The sequence below is a fragment of the Centropristis striata genome, chromosome 21 (genome assembly GCF_030273125.1).
Source record: "Centropristis striata isolate RG_2023a ecotype Rhode Island chromosome 21, C.striata_1.0, whole genome shotgun sequence".
In the NCBI taxonomy this organism is placed as follows: Eukaryota; Metazoa; Chordata; class Actinopteri; order Perciformes; family Serranidae; genus Centropristis; species Centropristis striata.
Window position 1 is genome coordinate 30704518 of NC_081537.1, and position 12164 is coordinate 30716681.

At 40.3% G+C, this 12164-nt stretch overlaps 1 protein-coding gene across 4 annotated transcripts in view; it reads right to left on the reverse strand.

The window, feature by feature from the left end:
- The window catches only part of cacna1g (calcium channel, voltage-dependent, T type, alpha 1G subunit), a 405931-nt gene that overhangs the window by 318351 nt on the left and 75416 nt on the right, over positions 1-12164 (reverse strand). The gene's annotated exons all lie outside the window — the stretch shown is intronic.

The following is a 12164-nucleotide window of genomic DNA, read 5'->3' on the forward strand; positions in this document are numbered from 1 at the left end:
GTTTTACACAGCGTCCCAACTCTTTTGGAGTTGGTGTTGTATAAACTGTCTGGCCAACCCGATATGTGTTGTTTAATATACACCGAATGCAACACCTTTCCTTTTCCTTTCCTTCCACATTCCAGCCAAAATGGAAAACCACATTTACGAAGTCTTATGACATTTTAGGATTCAGGCCTTCTTTCACTCTGATGCTGTGCACTTCAGCTTCAAAAGAACCTAATTGCATGAAAAGACTTTGAAAAACTCAGAGAGAGGCAATAACAAAACTTGAGTGTGCATAATGCTAACCTTCAATGCAATCACAGCCCGGGATGATGTTCTTTTGAGAGAGAATGTCAGAAATGATTTTCTGCCGAGGTCCAGAACAATGTTTTTAAGTACAGCGTGTGTGTGTGTGTGTGTGTGTGTGTGTGTGTGTGTGTGTGTGTGTGTGTGATATTTCAGAGGCAATCGAATGAAAAGAATAAAAAACTTCTCTTTCTTTCATCTCTATCTTTGTTATCCGACCCTCTCTTACACTCTTTGGTTCACACACAAACAAATCTGCAAGCTCTGCATCTCTTTTTCCAAAAAGGTAAAAATGTTCGTTACATGCACAGGCAGAAAGTGTGTATCAGCAAAGAGGTATTTGCAAAAACACATACAGTAGACTTTAGCAAACAAAAACGCACAAACACACACAAAGACACATACACACACACACACACACTGCCCAAGTGCATCTGGTTTGCGTTACCACGTCGATGGTGGAGAAGTGCATTGGCGCCCTGCTCCCATTGGTCCTTCGCTGACGGCACTGGTTTTAATTGGTCGTCTTAGTGCCAGACCCTCAAGCTCATGCTCACATACACACTCCCCAACACAAACACACACATGAATGCACACACACCCCTAGCTTGGGGCTGAGAGGGGGAATGTTCTAGAAAAAAGGGGGAATAGTGGCCAAAGTTTCAAAGTTGAGCTAATTGGGAGCCATTTTCCCCTCCTTCTCTCACTCACATAGACACTCACAGGCCTTCGACTAAATATTCTGCACAATTAGCAGAACTATTAATACCCCAAGGTGTGTGTATGTGAGAAAAAAAAGTTTGGGAATAAGAGAAGGGAGCTCAAGGTAAGAGTGGGATAAGAGTTGAAAAAAAAAAAAGCTTGCATTGCTTCCTGCAATGAAAGAACAGAGTTAAAGCAGGGTTGCCCTGCTTTAGACACACCTACACACACATGCACACACTCATCTGGGGTCTCCCTGAGTCAAAGCCAGACAGAGTTTTTCTTCTGAGAGATGCTGTGAAAGGAATACACACAGCTGGAGACCACATGGCGACTGGCTCAAGGCAGAACCAGGACCAGGATCTGAAATGAAACATTTAATTTCAGCTCTATTCTTTTCATAAGAACATTTGTAAACTGACTTCTGCACCACTACATCACTTCTTCACTTCTACACATCTGGGATGCCTCGTTTGCCAGACTTGTTATCATACACAACTGTGATTCATCACCGAGTGAATCGAGCACAAATATCCATCAGAAATGCCCTCTGCAAACTGAATCATGTCATGCATAATCTGTCCACTACTAGTGAAAATCTCCCTCAGTGGAATAACACTTAGAGTATCATATGCGGCTGCAGCAGTCGTCTGCGGGGTGGTATTTCTCTGGAAACAATCTACACGAGGATCCATCAATATCTGGGATTTGGTCTGCGGCCAAGTAGGGCTCGGTTACCCCACTGCATCGTTCAGAAAGAGATATATAGAGTTCAGCCTGTGAATATGTCTCTTTCCTCTGTGTCTGTATACTTGTGACTGTTTAAACCAAAGAAGACACAACATTATGGCCTGTTTTGCATATATCTGTTGGTATGTCTTTTTGGCCTTGATGTGACACACACCAACCAAAAAATGAAACTAAATTCTAGCAAAATATCTGTATTTTGTGTGTTAAATCACTACTTGTGATGGGCTAATAAATTAAGAAAACATATTACTGAATTCTGAAAAAAGTTAATTACCAACACTCTGGGTTGGTTTACCATGACTGTACACCAATGGCACCATAATCCAACAATGGCACCAACGCCAAAGGCCAACATTTTGAGGTGGGTTGACCATCACCAACTCAAAGATCAAGATACCCACATCTTAAGATAGCCAATGTTTGCAAGCTAACTAACTATTAACTATATTGGCCAGCTAATGTATAGTTGTATCAAGAGGAGTTAGCATCATGTCAGATCATCACAGCAGTCAGGTTTGCTTCTTTATTTCTGTGGTAACGTTAGAGAGATTTGGAAAGGGAAAGCTAAGACATTTGCTGACATATCGTTGTCTATATTAAAAAAAACACATTTTGAAGCTGGTTAAAAGATGTCTGGGGGACCTGGAACAAAGACACTCCAAAGTACTGGATTCCTAGCTGTTAGGGGAGTCATTTCTATGTTCCCCGGGTCCTATGTTCCCCGTTTCCCCCAAAATGTCCTATGTTCCCCTGTAGCAATACATACCGGGGAGCATAGGACCCTATTTTGGAAAAAGGGTCCTATGTTAGGGTTAGCTCGAGACCTGCAGGTTTGCCACCCCTGACCTAATCTTTCCTCGTCTAGGCCTATTTGCAACCCTTTTTGGGAAAAGCGGGAAAAAAAGCGTCCTATGTTCCCCAGTCTCATACAAAGAGAGGAACATTGGACCCGGGGAACATAGACACGCTCCCCCTTTTAGGTTAGCTAACGTTAGCAACCTTTAGCTAACTAGCTATACTGAAAATCCGAATTTTGAAGATGGTTAAAAGATGTGCCTGGAAAAATTACACTTGATACCCTGACCCTGTCACCATCTTGACTGGCATTTTAGGTTTGCTAACGTCAGTTAAATTTAGCTAACTAGCTATATTGAAAAACACATTTTGAAGCTGGTAAAGATGTGGCTGAGAAATCTGTTGAAGTGACACTCAACACCCTGACCCTGTACCATCTTCACTGGTATTTTAGGTTAGCTGACGTTAGCCAGAAAGTGTCAATGCTAACTCAATGCTTTCCAACAGGAAAAGTACTGTATTCCTAGCTGTCAGCTTCTCAAAGCTATATTGTCTGACACCCAGAAACTACTTCTCCCTTGACTAAGGGAGAGGGACTTTGGATTGGTCAAATTGAGGAGGTTAAGCTATGTGCATCTTCACTCTATACAACAATGTTCTCCCAAAGTATAATAATGGGGAATAAAACATCCTCGTGACAGAATAAAGGAAAATAAGCAGGAAAAAGTGGTGGAGGGAAGAGGGGAATTATAAAGAAAGCCATAAAGGGACAGAGGAGGAAAACAAGCCCCGAAAATGAGAGAGTATAGAGGGGGGACCAGAGAGAGAGAGCTCTTTGAAGTGTCAGGCTGCAGGCTTGGCTACTGGTGGCAATCCTAATGAAGGCTGGTCTGCTGCTGGTGTGTGTGTGTGTATGTGTGTGTTTGTGATGTGCACATGTAGACTGGAAGGTCTGTGCAGTGCTTGACTCTCCATAAAAGTTCAACAGCCACAGGGCTTTGGAGGAAGGCCATACTACACCACAACACGCTTGCCCCCGAACCTGCCTCATGCCTGCTCCAAACACCCACACACACACTCTCTCTCTCACACACACACACACACACACACACAACATCAACACAAGCCCAGAGCACGCAATGCTGAGATCATCTATAAAGCCACAAATATGGGCAATCAAACTTTCGGAATAAAACACATTGATACTGACACACACATACACACACACACACACACACACACACACACACACACACACACACACACACACACACACACACACACACACATATTCACAGAGCCCAGCCACAAACTTGGCAAACGGTAACAATCTCGTCATACGGTCAGAACCATAACACTAATGGGAAAAAGATGGAAAGTATGACAATCATACATCCCAATGAGCAGGACAAAGCAGAGTGCATAAAAAGTAGCACATAAAATATTAATAGAAGAACAGTTCAACCTAATACAAACCAAACCAATGCCAGAAACAAACAGATACACTGTGTTTGCCTTTGAACAGGAAGTAAGAATGACTCAGACTGCTGCTAACTAGACCATCATTCACCGGACGCTCCAGTGCTGCTGTCTCTGTCTTCACCCTGTAGTGGGTGTGTATGTGTATGTGTGCATTGCTTTACCCTCTGTCCTGTTTTATGGTGTCTGCAGCTCAATGGAAACACACATGCAGTCCCATTTTTTTGTTTGAAAGGAGGGAAACTGTTTGAAATCAACAACATGCTTGATGCTGCTATTATATGAAACTAGGGCTGGGCGATATATCGATATAAAATATATATCGATATATTTTTAAATGTGATATAGAATTAGACCATATCGCATATATTGATATAGATAATTTTTTCTTTCTTTATACATAAATGCTGCCCTTACTAGGGTTTGTCATGTTTATTTATTTAATTCTTTTCTCATATAAATATATTTATTGCAGAAAAAGATTGGCCTATTTTATTTCATAGGCTATTTTTATTTCAATTTTATTTATTTAAATGTGCACTTTACGGAGCTTTGATTTGAAAAAAATTTACTCCTGTTGTTATACGGTATCTATTTTCACGATTCTCAACGTTTTCAATAAAACTACTTGTATCATGTCATATTTGACTTTGACTGAACATTTGCTCTCACTTTGTGATACAAATATTGGGATATATATTGTATATCGATATTCAGCCTAAATATATCGGGATATGACTTTTGGTCCATATCGCCCAGCCCTATATGAAACTATCATCATGCCCACTTTATGCTCATTCCATGCAGTTTAGGGCAAAAACCATGCAGCTTTTAATGCTGTTATATTTTACCTATTATATATGAATATTTCTGCATACTGGGATCCCCAAACAGCTTTGGAATTGCATAAATTAGGTATGACTGGAAAGCTGAGACGCTTGTAAATTGTAGATGTTAGTCTCCATTTCATTTCATTAAGAGTATTTCTTTTTAAAACTTGACTTCTGTGATAATCAGTCTCATAAAACTTTACAACCACAAACTGGAGACCTAGACCCATTCACCGCCCCTTCTACCTACCTGAAACGGACTTTCACGCTCTTGATATTATGTCTGTTGTGTAGATGAGTTTACATTGGAGTTAATGGAAAGCCTGGTGCAACTCATACATGTGCTAAAGGATGCCTTGTGTCTTAGTATAAGACACCTAGGGACCTGATTAAGGGAGACCAAGCTGTGTGACTCAACACATCTAGTGATTCATACAGCAGTAGATATTACAGTAGAGTTAATAGAGTCTGAAATCTCAATATAACAGACAAAACTAACTAACTACTCCTGTATTATATAGTGAGTGGTTATTTTGAGCTCAACCTCTATGCTGATGACCATTGAGAAGAACTCAATACCTTTAAGGTATGGACTGAAAAAAACCCAGATACAACACAACAAAGAAGTAGAAATAAGTTGAGAGTTTTTGAAGGGGATCCTAGGCGGTCTGAGATTTCTTTTTGGCAACAGTCATTATTGGTACTTCCAAACTGGCTTCAGCTCGGGGCCATGAAAGTAGACGCCTGGTTGAACTTGGGGATGCTGTCACTGCATGTCACCATCCATCAAACACTTCATAGATCATTCAATAGACATTTTAACACACACTTTAGGGGGTGTTCAAAGGAATTTTCTAGTCGGGAAGTCATTTTTTCCTTGATTATTCTAACACATACAGCACAGATATTTGCACTCTGCCATTGCTCCGATGTCTCATTGGTCAGAAGGACTCAATAGTCAACAGTATTGTTACACCATAAAACACAATTATTTTTTAATCACTGGACTGCAGTGTGTATTTTTCTACTGTTGAGCTGCAGAGCAATGAGCAGTCGTCACACGAATGCCCTTCCTCTGTTAAAGAAAGTGAAAAAACATTTTTTGTGTATCTGCCCCCTTTTTTGCATCAGGTTCAAAATTTTTATGTTTTCCTTCTTGGCCCATGCTTCAGCGTTCGACGACGTTTCATGTAGATTGGGCCAGTAGTTCTTCCATAATCCTGCTGACAATCGTACAAGCCGAAAACAAGACCTCCCTGGCGGCAGTAATACCTACAGCCTGATTTCAACCGGGCGTGGAACGGCTGTGCTGCGGTCACCGTTGCTGATCGCTGCCACTCTAATCAATGAGACCATTTCCACCGGGCGCCATGGAACGTCTCAGCAGGGTCCCAGCCGCTGCTCTCCGCTCGGCAGCGATAATAATCCGTAGCATTTCAATTTTTGACGCGAGCCGTTGCTAAACCGCGTCAAGCTTAACAGAGCAGACTGCACCAGACAGGAAATCCAACTCAGAATCAACGTAATACACTTCCACCCCCTTTCAAAATAAAACACAATATGCATTTCATGCAGCCTAAAACTACTACACATCAACATTACGTCTTGACCAGCAGACCGAGCAATCAATCAATCAATCAAAGGGTCTCAGAGGGTCAGAAACATGGATGACAAGAGACTGATTGTTGAAGTGGAACAGCATACAATCATTTATGACATAACACACTGTTTTAATAAGGATAGATGGTCAGATCAACAGATCTTCCACGTTGGAGAAGCAAAGTAAGCTGTTTGTTGTTGTTGTTTACTTCATACACACAGTTTATCACGGATCTTGCGGTCTCCCGTACGTTCAGGATTATATCGTGTTCTTGTTATCTCTCGTGCATACGGCTGGCGCACTACGCAGCTGTTCCGTGCCTGGTGGGAATCCCCAGTCAGGTTCAAAATTTTAATGGGTTCCTTCTTGGCCCATGCTGCAACATTCGACAAAGTTTCATAAAGATTGGGCCAATCCCGCTGACAATCGGACAAGCCGAAAACAAGACTTTCATGATGGCAGTAATAACTAAGATGAGAGGAAAGAAACAAAAGGAAAGGAAAGGAAAGGAAAGGAAACAAGAGGACAGGGAAGCAAAGCACCAATAAAGATAAACATATATGGTAAAGCATCAGGGTGGTGAAAAAGGAGAGGGAGGGAACAGATAACCATTCCCAGTGTTGCTGTTTACATGAGGTCTAATGCATCTCAGGGGACGGAAGATAATTGAGATCATTTGTAATCAGTCACCAACTCTTGCAACATAGCACCTACACTTTCTCTTTTACTACTTGCTCTGTCATGAACAACCCCAGCCCACCCCTCCTCTCCTCTTCCTTCTGGTATTTTTTCTGTGAGTCACTCTGACAGGTGAGCATGGATATTGGCAACAAAATCTTTCCCCCCGATTTCCATTGTGCTACTGTAGCATGCCGTTGAATGGGTCTGTAAATTGCAGCCCTGAGCTCATTGTAATGTTATCATGACTGACAATTCCATCCACACATAATAGGGAGCTAAATACCATGTTAGCGGCTCCCATCACACGTTGGCCAAATGGCTGCTGACTCCGAGCTGCACACACACGTCAGTCAGTGCATTATTGTTGAACTTTTTGGAGACCCTTTCCCAACAAACATGATCTCTCTACAGCAACGATACAATTTGTTCCTAAAATGCTTGATGATGGGGAAAACAACAATCATAAAAAACATGTGGCATTGGCATGTTAGTGCATGCAATGGACAGAAAAACCATTAAAATGTGCAAATACCAAGTCTGTGTTTAGTTACTGAGGCTTGAAATTAAGATCGGTATATGATTCATAAACCACAGTAATGGATCCTTTGCTTAGTACTGTTTGTTCTCTCAATAAAACTATGCATGCAAATACACACAACAACTAAACCACCCACAAATCCTATTACTTACTCACTGTTCTGCTCTGGCCCCTTACATACTTTGGGATGGGGATTTACACATTGTTTGTTAGAGTGGGTGTGCAGGTGGGAGCCACCAGCTGGGCCTTAGAGCCAGGGACTGGATTGATAAAAAGTGTCCATGCACCAAAACTGATAGCAGGGGTTGAAACCCTGCAGCATGGGGTCAAAGTGACGTGTTTTATGAATCACTGGCTGCAATCAAAGTGCGATTTTGTGATTTTTTTTCCTGAAGTTTCTGTGATATTTCCAGGGCCGGAGATCTTTGGTACACAACTGAACTGGAAGTTGTCTTTAATAATGTAATCCAAAAAGAATATAAAATTTGACAAAATATAATCATAACTCAAGGTCAATTTACTAGCTTTATCTGGAGCCTTTAACCATGTCTTGTCCTACTGGTAGAGTATGCTCAGTTTGTATAAGCCAGGGGTCGGCAACCTTACCTAAAGAGCCATTGTTGGCCAAAATAAGAAAAAAATTGTCGCAATTGAGCCGCAAACCTTATTTTGAATGAAAATAAAATAGCCTACTAAGTCTAAATTAGTCTACCAACATGACTAATTGGTCAAAAATAGCATTTATTAATATGATTTTGGAGTTTGTAATGGAAAGCTAGTCTAGCTAGGGAAACTCAAAACTAGACTTGAAGTTGGCAAAATGTATAGACTAAGGCTTTTTAAGATTTTCGTAAGCTTTGATGCACATTCTCGTTGACTAATACAGCCATGGAAAAAAATATTAGACCATTGAATAATAAAGAGCTGATATCTAGTCATTTTCCATGGATTTTCTTGATAATGATTTTGGTAATTATCAAGAAAACATGAAAAATGTCTAGATATCAGCTCTTAAATTAATCTCTTCTGATATATCTTTGCTGTTATCATTATATTTGTCCAAACAAATTAGAAATGAGTTAGAAATGAATCTTCATGGGGCACCAAAAGAGAACCAAAAGGTTTATACTATTGGTATGTTTGAGAAATAAAAACACTATGTCTTTAAAGCATCACTCCCTGCCTGTAGCCTTGTAAAGTGGCTGAAAAGTTTGCAGTTTTCTCCTTCATGGAACTTGGCAGCAGTAGTAACCTTGGTCAAAAGTTGTAGTAAAAATCAATAGACACTACTCAGTCCACTCTTGCAGCATAATCCACTTCCCTGCAACTGATCTGTATGCTCAATGTTCTTCAAACACTTGTGATTTCTCCAAAACATATACTCTGTGGAGTAGAAAGTAACATTCAGCAACAATTGCTTGGAACACACTGAGAATACGGATCAACAGCGGGAAAGTGGATTACACTGCAGGAGAGGCTTTTGATTTGACAGATGCTTATTTATTTTTTCTTTTGCTGTGACTCTAGTTCACCACTGGAATCCACTCAAAATGTTGTGAATCCAAGACATAAACTTTTCAGATCCTGTCTGAAAACTATTTAATCTCTCGTGAACTCAGGTCTGTGTGTTCTCAATGTGTTGCTCAGAAATGTCACTGTGCATGAGGCCAGCCTCTTTTCAGTTGTTTGTTAATTAATTATAATTATCAGTTAAATTAAAATTATTAGTTTTTTAATAGTTTTGCACTCATTATAACATTTTTAACACCATATTACGTATGCAAATGATTTTGAAATGATTCATATACCTTTTAGAAATTGGTTTAAAGATTAAATATGCATAGCACTTCGTAAATGTTTAATACTTGGTTTATAAACCATCTATAAACATCACTTAGATGTACAGTACAGGCCAAAAGTTTGGACACACCCATCTCATTCAATGCGTTTTTCTTTATTTTCATGACTATTTACATTGTAGATTCTCACTGAAGGCATCAAAACTATGAATGAACACATATGGAATTATGTACTTAACAAAAAAAGTGTGAAATAACTGAAAACATGTCTTGTATTTTAGATTCCTCAAAGTAACCACCCTTTGCTTACTAGAATATAAGACATGTTTTCAGTTATTTCACACTTTTTTGTTAAGTACATAATTCCACATGTGTTCATTAATAGTTTTGATGAATTTACAATGTCAATAGTCATGAAAATAAAGTAAACGCATTGAATGAGAAGGTGTGTCCAAACTTTTGGCCTGTACTGTAAGTGTTACCAAAATGCTTCCATTGAATGTTCTCTTTATAATAAGGTTTGTATTTACAAAGGTTGACTGCAGGCTGTCTTGATGAATACTGTAGAACAGAAGGAACAGTGTAGGACAGTGTTGGCTGCTGTGGAGATTAACAAGGTGAACGCATATAGGTAGAGAATCTAATACAGGAGCTTCTCAGACAGACTGCAGCTGGCAGCACTTCCCTGGAAGGTAACGGTATTGACGTTCAGTCTGTGCGACTCAACCTCGCCCTCCTTTTTTCCCACCCGCCCAGCCTCTTTTCTTTCTTCTCACCCCTTCATCACCATGTCTACTTCACTTCCTCCCTTCTCCCTGCTGCTTTTGTCAAACTCGGTGTAAAACTGTCAGCAAGCAGCTTTTTGGGAAGCAGCAATTAGAAGAGAACAAGGATTTTTCAGTGGAGGGCGCACACAGGCGTCTTGAGTATTTTCCAGCAGGAGCGACCTCAAAAACTGTCCTCATCACTTTGGATAATGCATTCTTAGAACAGAAATAACTTGCCGGAGCTCTGTTTTCTACCCAGTTCCATTTACATAAAACTCCATTGCTGAAGTATGACAAGTGGTGCTTGGGTTTATTTTGATTCTTTTCCCAGGGTGCTGCTGCTGCAACATGGTCTCACAGGAATCCGTGGAATAGCCACGGATTTGCTTAACTCAAAATCACTAAAATTTCCATGAAACTGACATGGATTTTGCAGACAGTCATATCCCGTGGCTATTCCAACATACAAAGTGATTATGTACATTCACTGAGTGAATATTTAGAAAATAAAACATATATTTCTCGCTAGAAATGTGATCAAAATCCATTTTTATGCAGAAACTAAGTCAAAATATTGATTTTTTTCACTAAAACTGTCCGCCATGTTTTTTGTTCTCACCGCCGGAGGTCAGAAGTCACGTGACTTGGAAAAAATATCAGTGGAATAGCCACGGGATATGACTGTCATTAACTTGCATTGTAGCGAAATCCGTGTCAGTTTCACGGAAATTTGAGTGATTCCGTGGCTATTCCACTGATTTTGAGTTAAGCGAATCCGTGGCTATTTCACGGATTCCTGTGAGACCAGGTTCTGCTGCAAACGTTTCCTTAACCCTTAATAGGGCACTCATTGAATATTTGCAGATTCCAAATTTCAACCCGCAGATTTATGAGATTTAAAGTGGTGAATCTGGGAGACAAAAGGTGTTTTTCCGCACTTTTGTCTTGTAAATCTGCAACTTTTTTCTTATAGATTTGCCACTTTAATCAAGTAAATTTGCAACTCCCCTCCCCGATTTTTATTCATACTTGGCCTTAATATGCCGTCATAGTCAAGTCCTCCTCACACAAGTCCATGTGGTTCTATGACCAAACAGAGAAAAATGGGGACCCAATTTTGATATCCACTGAAGTTACCAAATGTAGTTCTTCACCCGATAAAGGGTTAAATCTGCAACTTTTTTTCTCGTAGATTTGCCACTTTAATCTAGTAAATTTGCCACTTTTTTCTCGAAATATTACCTGAGGTTACCAAATATAGTTCTTCGCCTGATAAATGGTTATACATACAGACATGTTCATGTTCCTGCAGCCAAGCATATGTGAGTATATGTCTTTCTCCCACACAGAAATACAGGTCTCCTCCCACGCTGTCTCTCTCTGTCACACACACATATCTCACACTGGTGATGTAACAGTGCCCTATATTCTGCAGCCCAATCCATGATTCATAGAGCTGCGAGCATGACCATGCATTTGACACACATTGCACCCCGTGACCCCAATCCATTGGGTAAGTGAATTTTCAACTGGTTAACAGTGAGGGGTCAGCTGTTGTTGCACCAGGCCATTTTTATAACAGCAAGGTGTCTGCCTCCACTTTTCTCTTCATTTATTTCCAAAGAAAGGTGAAATAAGAAGATGAGTTATTGATCTCTCAGGGGGAATTGAGCACGGAGGCAGCAAAGACGTGGAGGTCGGAAAAGGAAGAATAAACAAATAAGAGCTACTGATGATGGTATAAAACTAGAATTACCGCACAGCAGCTGTACGCCTTTGCCAACCAGCCAATGCTGTTTACATCCACATCTCATATGTAACCCAGACAGCAGACAATGCTTAGATTGCTGCAAAAAAAAGATGCAATTCTTGAAATTGGAAGCTTGTGGCATAGTGTAAGGACCACGAAAGTAGTTTTGCACTACATTATGA